The 10,158-nt window shown below is 45.8% G+C and overlaps 1 protein-coding gene across 5 annotated transcripts in view; it reads right to left on the bottom strand.

Annotated features, from left to right (window-relative positions):
• The window catches only part of phactr4b (phosphatase and actin regulator 4b), a 253,670-nt gene extending 248,076 nt beyond the window's left edge, over positions 1-5,594 (bottom strand). For 2 of the 5 annotated variants that reach the window (XM_038799012.1, XM_038798956.1), the window contains exon 1: positions 828-949. The gene's annotated coding sequence lies outside the window, so the exon portion shown is untranslated. Of the gene's footprint in view, positions 1-827; positions 950-5,470 lie in introns of those variants that run through there. The other 3 variants (XM_038798964.1, XM_038798993.1, XM_038798979.1) reach the window with 3 other exon arrangements.
• Between the last annotated feature and the right edge of the window lie 4,564 nt (positions 5,595-10,158).

Here is a 10,158-nt window from a genome sequence, read left to right on the forward strand (position 1 = left end):
GAAAGTGAGACTTGTCTTTGACCCATTTAAATACATTTGCTTTTCACAAAGAGATGTGTTGCATTTTAAAAACAAGCTGACAAAACTTGCTGAGTCAATTTTACCAGCCTCCAGCCCCAACAATACCAGCCTGCTGGTATCTAGCTGTATAGATGGATCAATTGCTGCTACAGCTGTGAGTCTCCAGTTGCTTTGTTTAACAGGAGCTACTTCTGCTTCCACATGTACTGTAAATAAACAGACACCTGGCACCTGTCCCCCATCCCTCAGTCACCAGAATCATTACCCCTCATCACCCCAGGACTTCATTCTTTCCCAAGTTCCTAGATCACCCATCCCTTACTTCCCTCCTCCAGTCAGTTGGAATTCCCTCCATGCGTCCCCACTCCTCAGCCCCGGGTTCTCATTGCCATCTGCCTACACTCCCCAGGTCCCCATACACCTGGTGCCCATTTCCCAAACACCAGGCTTCACATTCCCACACTTTCCCCAACCCCTCACTCTGGATCTCTCCCCCAAATACCCATTCCCTATGGCCCCTCACCCCAGGTTTTCCACCCAGACACCTGACCCTTCCCCATACCAGGTACTCCCTATGCCCTAGATACCCCTCATCGCTACCAAGCATATTCTGCACCCACAGCAACTCTTCCCATTCCTTCTCCCCCACCCAAGCCTGGGTTCCCTCTACGCAGTCCACCCTAGGTGCCCCCAACCCCAGGTGCCCCCTACCTCTCGCCCTGGGAGCCTGATTGGCTCCTCCTCTGTGTCACCCCCTTCCCCGAGTCGCCTGAATCCAACGCCCTCGGTTTCCCTTTCGGAGGTACCTGTTGAGTGGTAGCGGTGGCGGTATCTCCAGCTGCAAGAATTCGAGCTCAGCTCCCTGCTGCTCGGGTAGCCTCACCTCTGCCCGGAAACGGGGGAAAACGACCCGCCTCCGCACAATGGCTTCCGGGAACTGTAGTCGGCCGAGGACCCTACCCAGCGCACCTGCGCAGACCGAACAGGGGAGAACTACAATCCCCGCCATGCAAAGCTCCCAAACCTCCACCTCCTGGTCCGTCCCTCCATTGGAAGTGCGGGAGGGGAGGGGAAAGAATAAATGCGCCAAAATAGTACATTTTTGATTCACAGAAATAGCCATGCAAACAAAATGAGAAGGGGGACACTAAAAGATACTCAAAGCTATCAATATCTCCCATGGTTGTAGCAGGCAAGCTGGCATATTAATGTTATTAAGCCAAATTCTATTAAAGGTACAATTATAAAGGAGACTTAGGGTTAAAAAGGAAATAACGTTGAATAATATAATCGTCGAATACAGCACAAACTGAGGCCATTCAGTCCATTGTTTCTGAGCTGACTCTCCAAAGGAGCAATGCCTTTCCCTACAGTCCTGCAGTTTTTTTTCCCCTTTTCAGATATAATCCAATTTCTTTTTGAGAGTCACCATTTTCTCAGGCAGGGCATTCTGGACCCTAACTGTTCACTTCATGTTACCAGTGTATTTTTTGCCCTAATTACCTTGGATGTGATTTACCAGCCTCACCCCACCCAACATGTTGACATGACAAGGCCGTTGAATCCCACAAAGGCCCTCTTGCAAAATGAGCAATTAGGCTCATTTTAATACGTCTGTGCCAAATTCTACCAGCGTAATGGACCTAACGTCCCAACCAGGGCATTCTTTAGTACTGGTCCACACAAATGTAATAGCACCTGGGGGGGGGGGGGGGGAGAGGGGGGGGGAGGGGAGAGGGGGGGGAGAGGGGGGGGGAGGGGAGAGGGGGGGGAGAGGGGGGGGAGGGGAGAGGGGGGGAGGGGAGAGGGGGGGGAGGGGAGAGGGGGGGAGGGGAGAGGGGGGGAGGGGAGAGGGGGGGGAGGGGAGAGGGGGGGAGGGGAGAGGGGGGGGGAGGGGGGGAGGGGGGGGGGGAGAGGAGGGGGGGGGGAGAGGAGGGGGGGGGGGAGAGGGAGTGCCCCAAGCCCCAAGCCCCAAAAGATCCCCAGTTGGTCAGGCTATGGGCAGTGTGGTAATCCTGGCACTCCCACTGGCACCCAGGCACTGCCACACTGGCAGGGGCATGCCAGGCATCAGGCCTGGAGGTGCCTTGCCCTTGGAGGTAGAGTGAGGGATGTGCTTGAGGACCCCCATAAGAGGTAAGTTGGGTGCAAGGGGGGGGGGGGGAGATCAGGAGGCCGCAGTTGGGTAACTGAAGGGGGTCGATAGATTGAGGCAGCCTTTAAAAATGGTGACTTGATCCGCGAGTACTCAGCTCACCTGTCAGTGCAGGAAATGTTGTAAGTGCAGCTTCGGCGGGGAACACCTGTGGAAGCCAGACAAAGCTGCAAAGTGCCGTTGTATAGCACGGTTTTCCATGGTGCTACAGGTGCCAAGAAAAAAAACCACTCAATGCACCTGACCTGGACTCTGTTTTTGTCCTCTGATTCTCAATCCTGCCACCAGTGGGAACTGTTTCTCCACATCTATTCTGCCATGTGCCCTCATGATTTTGAATAATTCTATCAAATCGCCCATCAACTTTCTTTTCTCCAAGGAAAACAGTCTGAACTTCTCCAATCTATCGATGGAACTGAAGTTCTTCATCCCTGGAGCCATTCTCATGAATCTATTCTGAACCCTTTCTAACGACTTCACATCCATTCTGAAGTATGGTCCCTAGAATGGGACCGAACTTGCATTCACATAAATCACAGTCTAATGATATATCAAAGCACTTCAGGTGTCAGCTTAGGTGATAGAACTCTCACCTCTGAATCTGGAGGGGTGGGGAGTTCAGGTCTCGTACCAGAAACTTTATTTATTGATTTTATAAATTTAGAATACCCAAGCTGCAGACTGACTCGCTGATCTCTTGGAATTTCTCCACCTGGAGAAGATTAAGTACGCCATCCAAGGGTCAGAGGAAGGCTTCCTGGGTACTTGGGGGCAGTTCGTCGGCCTGTTCCACAACCTGTTCGAGGCCAGCAACGAGGAGTAAGCCAGGGGGAAAAAAAAGATGAAGAACCAAAGGACTGCGCAACCTGGGGGGGGGGGGGGGGGGGGAGAAAAATGGGGAAACAACAAGAGAAACGGAGGGTGCTGAAACCAATGGGGGGGGGAGGGGGGGGGGAGGAAGGAGAGGATATCATAGGCCGATCCAGAGGGCAGCAAAATGTACGTACAGTTAGTCAAATGAAGGACAAAACAAACCTCTCTAAAATAAAGCAAATTAGTGCGGGCAAGAAAACTGTAACGTATATAAGTAACAACTGTTTATAAATATGAGAAAAGCCAATAAAAAGATTTTCCAAAAAAAATTAGAATACCCAATTCTTTTTTTCCCAATTAAGGGGCAATTTAGCGTGGCCAATCCACCTACCCTCTACATCTTTGGGTTTAGGGGGTGATGAAACCATCAATTCACCGGACACGTGTTTCCGATATGAATGTAGGCTTTAATTGACTTACTTCAGAGCCAGCCTGTTACCCGTTAATGAACTCTTAGTGAACTCAGGCTGACTCTGGACAAGGGTATTTATACAGCTGCACTAGGGGGAGGAGTCATGGGCGGAGCCAAGTACAAGTTCCTGAGTACTCCCAGAGCTACCCCCCTAGTGGTAGGATAGCACTACTGCGCTTACAAAGACAGTGTGAATTATCGTATATACATATATATATTACATTCACCACAGGGGGTGAGACCCACACAGACATGAGGAAACTGTGCAAACGCCACCCTGACAGTGACCCCAGGCCTGGATCGAACCCGAGTTTTCAGCCCGGGTTCAGCCGGGTTTTGAGGCCATACACCAGAAACAGAAATCTAAGCTAACAATTCAGTGCAGTACTGAAGGAGTGTAACACTGTTGCAAGTGCTGTCTTTCAGACAGATGGCGCATTATACCAAGTCTGCCCTGTCAGGTGGATCTAAAAGTTCTCATGACACTATATTGAGGAGCAGAAGAATTATCCCTCAATCAGCATCACAAAAACAGATGATCTGATCATTACCACATTGCTTTTTTCTGTGTTTCCTACATTACAACAATAACTACATTTCTTTATAACTTACTTTACTGACTGCAAATGCTTTTGGGTAAGCATGAATAAATGCAAAGTTTTATTTACAACCAACAAAATACATATTTAGTGTACAGTCACTGTCATTTTTCTTTCTGATGAGGCAACCATTTTGACTGTGGGGTAACCTTTTGACTGCATAACTGGATAAATAGAAGATGATGGCTTGGCCCTTCTTATTTTTTTAAATTTGAAGTGCCCAATTCTTTTTTTTCCCAATTAAGGGGCAATTCAACGTGGCCTTTCTACCAATCCTGCATATCTTTGGGCTGTGGGGTGAGACCCACACAGACAAGGGGAGAATGTGCAAACTCCACATGTCCAGTGACACAGGGTTGGGTTTGATCCTGGATCCTTGGCATCATGAGACAGCAGTGCTAATGGCTGCGCCACTGTGCCGCCCCTGGCTCTTCTTATTTCATCTATCAAAAAAGGACCTAGTTTCTTCCACTGCAAAGCATCCAATTCATAGAATCATGCAGTGCAGAAGGAGATAATTCAGCTCTTTAAAAGAATGATCCAATTAATCCTCCTCCACTTTTCTGTCTCTACAGCCCTGCACATTTTACTTTAATTTCCATGCATCCAACTGATTGTTAAATGAGTGCAATGTTCTCATCTCCATTACGTTTTCTCGGTTTCCAATCCATGTGAAAAAGAGATTCCCAATATCAGTCCTAAATTTGCTTTTTATTGCTTAATCCTGTGGTCTACATCCTGGAATTTAATTGATGAGTGATGCTTTGCTCTTTTATATATTTATAAGAGGGTTAACTGGTTTAGTACAGTGGGCTAAACAGCTGGCTTGTAATGCAGAACAAAGCAGCAGTGTGGGCTCAATTCCCGTACCGGCCTCCCCGAACAGGTGTGGATTGTGGCGACTAGGGGCTTTTCACAGTAACTTCATTGACACCTACTTGTGACAATAAGTGATTATTATTATTATTATTAAGTCAGGCCCAGGGGAAAGGGTTTCTATTGATTGGGTCATGCTGCCTTTTTCAAATTGAGCCATGAGGGGCAGCTGTACCAGCATCACTACAAATATTTTTTGAATTAAGTATTGCATTGGAAAATGTGCTTGTCTCCTATGTCAAGCAGAATCTAAAGATCTTTTAAAGACCTTGCAGCTTCTGTGAGGTTGATGCTGTAGTAACTCAAGTGTGATCTCCATTCTAATTGAGCCTTCCGAGACAATAACATTTTCTATTCTTCCATTACTACCCTTGCTGTCCATTATATCCTCCAATCCCTCTTATGGTCTCCTCCATCATCTCCTTAGCCTAAAATCATAACCTTTTTGCAATATATACTCCTTTAGACATGAACTTCATATAATTGCTACACTAATAGAGTGGGAGGCTACATGAAGACCTAACAGTAGGAAACCTTTGATCTTGTCTCCGAGCGTTTCCAGGCAACAAAAGATTTCAGTGTGTTGACTTGATGTCAGAGTGCTGCAGGAACTTCAGACCTTGGACTGTTGCCCAAATGAAGCTGCTGAACAAGAGTCCGTCCTAGTAAAAATTAAAACATGGCATTATGATCCTGTGAGAAAAGGACTGAACCCAGCTAAATGAATGGAAGCTATTGCCCTGGGTCGCATGTCATTACATCACAAACACATTTTTTTTCAAGTCATCTTGAAAACATCCTATTCTATGTATACCTTTTTAAAGGTTTTCCAACCACCATTTTCCCCATATTCTTCTGCAGACAATAACATAGATTCCAGTGGGGTAGTAGCAGCTGCACCTTTGGCAGGGAATTCTCTATTTCAGACTTTGCAGGCTGTCCTACTCTTTCAATTATCAATTTGAATGACTGCATCAATTAAAATAAAAGTTTTCCTTTTTTTTACAGAAACTCAGGCAGTGAATTCCAAATTACTGGCACGGCATGAAGGGACACTGGTTAGAACTGCTGCCTCACAGTGCCAGGGACCTGAGTTCTGGTGGCACAGTAGCTCAGTGGTTAGCACAGTTGCTTCACAGCTTCAGGGTCCCAGATTCGATTCCCGGCTTGGGTCATTCTCTGTGTGGCGTCTGCACATTCTCCCCGTGTCTGCGTGGGTTTACTCTGGGTGCTCTGGTTTCCTCCAACAAGTCACGAAAGATGTGCTTTTTAGGTGAATTGGGCATTCTGAATACTCCCTCGGTGTACCCTAACAGGCGCCTGAGTGTGTGGCCACTAGGGGATTTTCACAGTAATTTCATTGCAGTGATAATGTAAGCCTACTTGTGACAATAATAAAGATTATTCGATTATTATTATTATCAATTCCAGCCTTGCTGTCAGAGACAAACAGTCTCTGTCTGTGTGGAGTTTGCACGTTGTCCCCGCGTCTGCGTGGGTTTCCTCCGGGTGCTCCGGTTTCTTCCCACAGTCCGAAGATAAGCAGGTTAGGGGATTGGCCATGATAAACTGGCCCTTAATGTCCAGGGATGTGCAGATTATGTGATATGGATGGGGTAGTGAACATGGGTAGAATGCTCTTTTGAAGCGTCGGTACAGACTCAATGGACTGAATGCCCTCCTTCTGCACTGTAGGGATTCTACGATTTGATGAAGCATCAAAGGATAATGCTGTTCAATGTACCATGCGCTCCAGTTCCTTTGGTACCCACCAGCTGGGGAAAACTCCAATCACATCAGCAGATACCTTGTGCCCTTTCCCTTGGGACACCTTGTAGACAGTCCTCTGCTTCAAATAGACAGAAAGCCAAATCCTTGACTTCTGACCTCCACCTCGGGTCTTGACACCATCAGCCAGCTGAAGAACAATTCAGGCCCCTTGTATTGAATCAAAAAACATCCACATTGTACCTGTGTGTTCTGTTCAGCTAAGGCCTTATGAGGAAAGGTTATCCTTTAATTTTGCCTAATATCCTCCCTGCAATGTGTTAACTACCTTCACAGTCCCAAACTGATGTGTTGTGCGAGAAATACTATTTCCTCAGAAAAGCTGTCAGGAATTAATGGACATTTTCAGAAGCAGGGTTATTATTTTCTTGTTAACTGGATTAAATTTAATAGCATTATCCTAGTGTAAATGATCTGAAATCCCTCTCGGACTAATAGATCAAAAATCCTGGCAGGGACTAATTGGACTGAAATTAGAGATGTTCAGCATAACTGAATAGCACTCCAGCAGATCAGCAACTACGAAAAACCTTTAATCTGAAGAGCCCTGTTTAAACATTAGTTTGTTGGACGTGCTTTTCGTCTATACAAAGCCCCCTCCTCTCCAATATCACCTGCTGACTTCACTTGTTATGTTGGGCGGGGAGTGGGCAATGAGGCACAAGAAGAGCATGTAACTCTAAAGGCACAATCAACACACAATGTCGTATATGCATCCACTGAGCTCTTTGTCACGTTGTTCTTTAAGTCTGGTCAGGGAACTGTGAGTTTGTGGAGTGTGTTTTTGTATATGTTGCTGTTTTTACACACGTTTGGAATAAAATACATTAAAACAAAGTCTGGTCAGGGAACAAGAGAAAAATAGAAAGATAGTTTTGTGATTGCATGGTGTATGTCTGTCTGTAAATGTTTGCATGCAGTTGTGTGTGTGTGTATTAATGTGAATGTGTACGTCTATTAATGAATGTGTGTGTGTGTGTGTATCTGTGCATGTATCCACGTGTGTAATTGTATCTATATTTGCAAGGGAAAACAAGTTTGGCCCAGTTGAATTATGTCATCACAAATGGAATCGTATGCTAATTACTGACGAATGGGCTCTGAGCAGGCAGCAGCTTCTGGAAGCTGTCTATTTTATATTGAAAGGGGGACTTCCGTTGGACAGTAACTGTAGCAGAAGGTTTTTTTTGTCAGTGAGACACCGAGATGAAGGATATGGACCATTGTACAGGACACCTTGCAGGATTGAAGAGAGGCCACGATTATTCAACAGGTGCTAGTTAGATGACGTCAATAGATTTTGTCGAGTTTGGTGAGGTGCCAGCAGAGCAAAGAAACAAAATTAAATGTGAGGCTATATTTAGCTCACATTCTTGACTGTGCTAAGTTACCGTAAAACAATCCAAACATGAATTCTCCACCCACTCCCCAAAGTAGGCATGAGGTTGTTTGTTGTGTTAGTTGCCTCGGTACTGAATAACTTCAAATAGTCCAATAAAATCATAGACTCCAGCAATACAAATAGAAAACTTTCAAAGCTACAACTCATTAATATTGTCTCAACCAGGAGTTTTTCCCCCCATGATTTTTCTGGCCTTTTATGATGCAGAATGGCTACTGTGTTTACCTCCCAGACAACATTTATTACACTTCAACACATATTTAATTGTCCGAATCACTTGGAGGTATTTTAACATGAATCTACCTAAATGTAATGATCTAAAAAGTAACTGTCATGCTTACCTAAGTAACATTAGAATCATGGAACCATATACCCCAGAAAGAGGCCATTCAGCCCATCAGGCTTGTGTTGGCTCTTCAAAAGTATAATCCAATTAGTCCCATTACCCTAGTCTGTCCTCATAACCCTGTACATTTTTCCCTTTCCTGCATAAGCCAATTTCCTTTTTAAAGTTAATACTGAATTAGAGTTCGCTCACAGCAGAGGTCCCAGGTTCGATCCCGGCTCTGGGTCATTGTCCGTGTAGAGTTTGCACATTCTCCACGTTTTGCCCCCACAACCCAAAAGATGTGCAGGGTAGGTGGATTGGCCACGCTAAAAAATTGCCCCTTAATTGGAAAAATGAATTGGGTACTCTAAATTTAACAAAATAATTAGATTTCAGGCACTAGTTAGATCTCAGCTGGAGGGCAGCAGGGTGGCGCAGTGGTTAGCATTGCTGCCTCACGGCGCCGAGGACCCGGATTCGATTCCGGCCCTGGGTCACTGTCTGTGTAGAGTTTGCACATTCTCCCCGTGTCTGTGTGAGTCTCACACCCCCACAACCCAAAGATGTGTATGGTAGGTGGATTGGCCACGCTAAGTTACCCCTTAATTAGAAAAAAAATAATTGTGTACTCTAAATTTCTTTGAAACAAAAGATCTCATCTGGAATATTGTGTACAGTTCTGGGTGCCACACTTTAAGAAGGATGTGAATACATTGGAGAGCGAACAGAAGAGGTTTACAAGAATGGTTCCAGGAATGAGAAACTTCAGCTATGAGGATAGGTTGGAGAGAATGGGTCAGTGCTCCTTGGAGAGAAGAATACTAAGAAAAGATTTGATAGAGATTTTGAAAATCATGAGAAGGCTGGACAGAGTAGAGTGCCCCAGACTCAGCAACATAACCATCAGGTTCACCACTCTATATTGGTACCACTGATATGGTTACCTCCTCAACCTGTGACTCCCCATGCACAGGGACACTCACAGATACACCATCAATGTCATCAGGATCCACCCACTTTGGACTCGGGGTTGCTGACCTACTACTCATGAGTTCGACCAGCAACCTTGACCACATACGCCACAGGTCCCAAATGGGCCACGATGCAACTGGCTAACCAGGATGGCCCCGAGAAAAAATTGAGGACCAAAACTGGGTCTCCCACACAAAACAAATTGACTCCTTTCCTCGCAGATGCTAGTCTTTCTGTGAGGTCAGGCGTGTCTCCACCCTCCCCGCCAAATTTGGAAACACCAAGCCGAGGTGAGTCCGAAGATGATGACCCATCAGCAGGTGTCACGCCCATTGTTGAATAAGTATTGTACTGCAACAAAAAACTGGAAAGTCGCAGTTGCAGTTGTTCGTTGGACTGCCTGCCTGAGTTCTTAAAAGTCTGCACAGCTCTTTCAGCTAAGCCATTGGAGGAAGGGTGGTATGGTGTTGTCCTTATGTGCCGAATCCCATTTGCCCAAACAAAAGTCTGGAAGTCGACCCTGGAAGAAGTACTATTATGGCACCCTGGGCTAGCGCACGGTCAATTCCAGCCCCACGTGACCCAGAGTTGCAAGACAAGTGAATTAACCAATAATTCTTTTAAAAATACCCAGTCTTTGGGCCTTAGCTGCCCAATACTTACAGTCGCCAAGTTTGTAATTATAAACACAAATCCTTGTTATGAATAGCATGCCCTGTAATCAAATATGCA

The sequence above is a fragment of the Scyliorhinus canicula genome, chromosome 1 (genome assembly GCF_902713615.1).
Source record: "Scyliorhinus canicula chromosome 1, sScyCan1.1, whole genome shotgun sequence".
Lineage (NCBI taxonomy): Eukaryota > Metazoa > Chordata > Chondrichthyes > Carcharhiniformes > Scyliorhinidae > Scyliorhinus > Scyliorhinus canicula.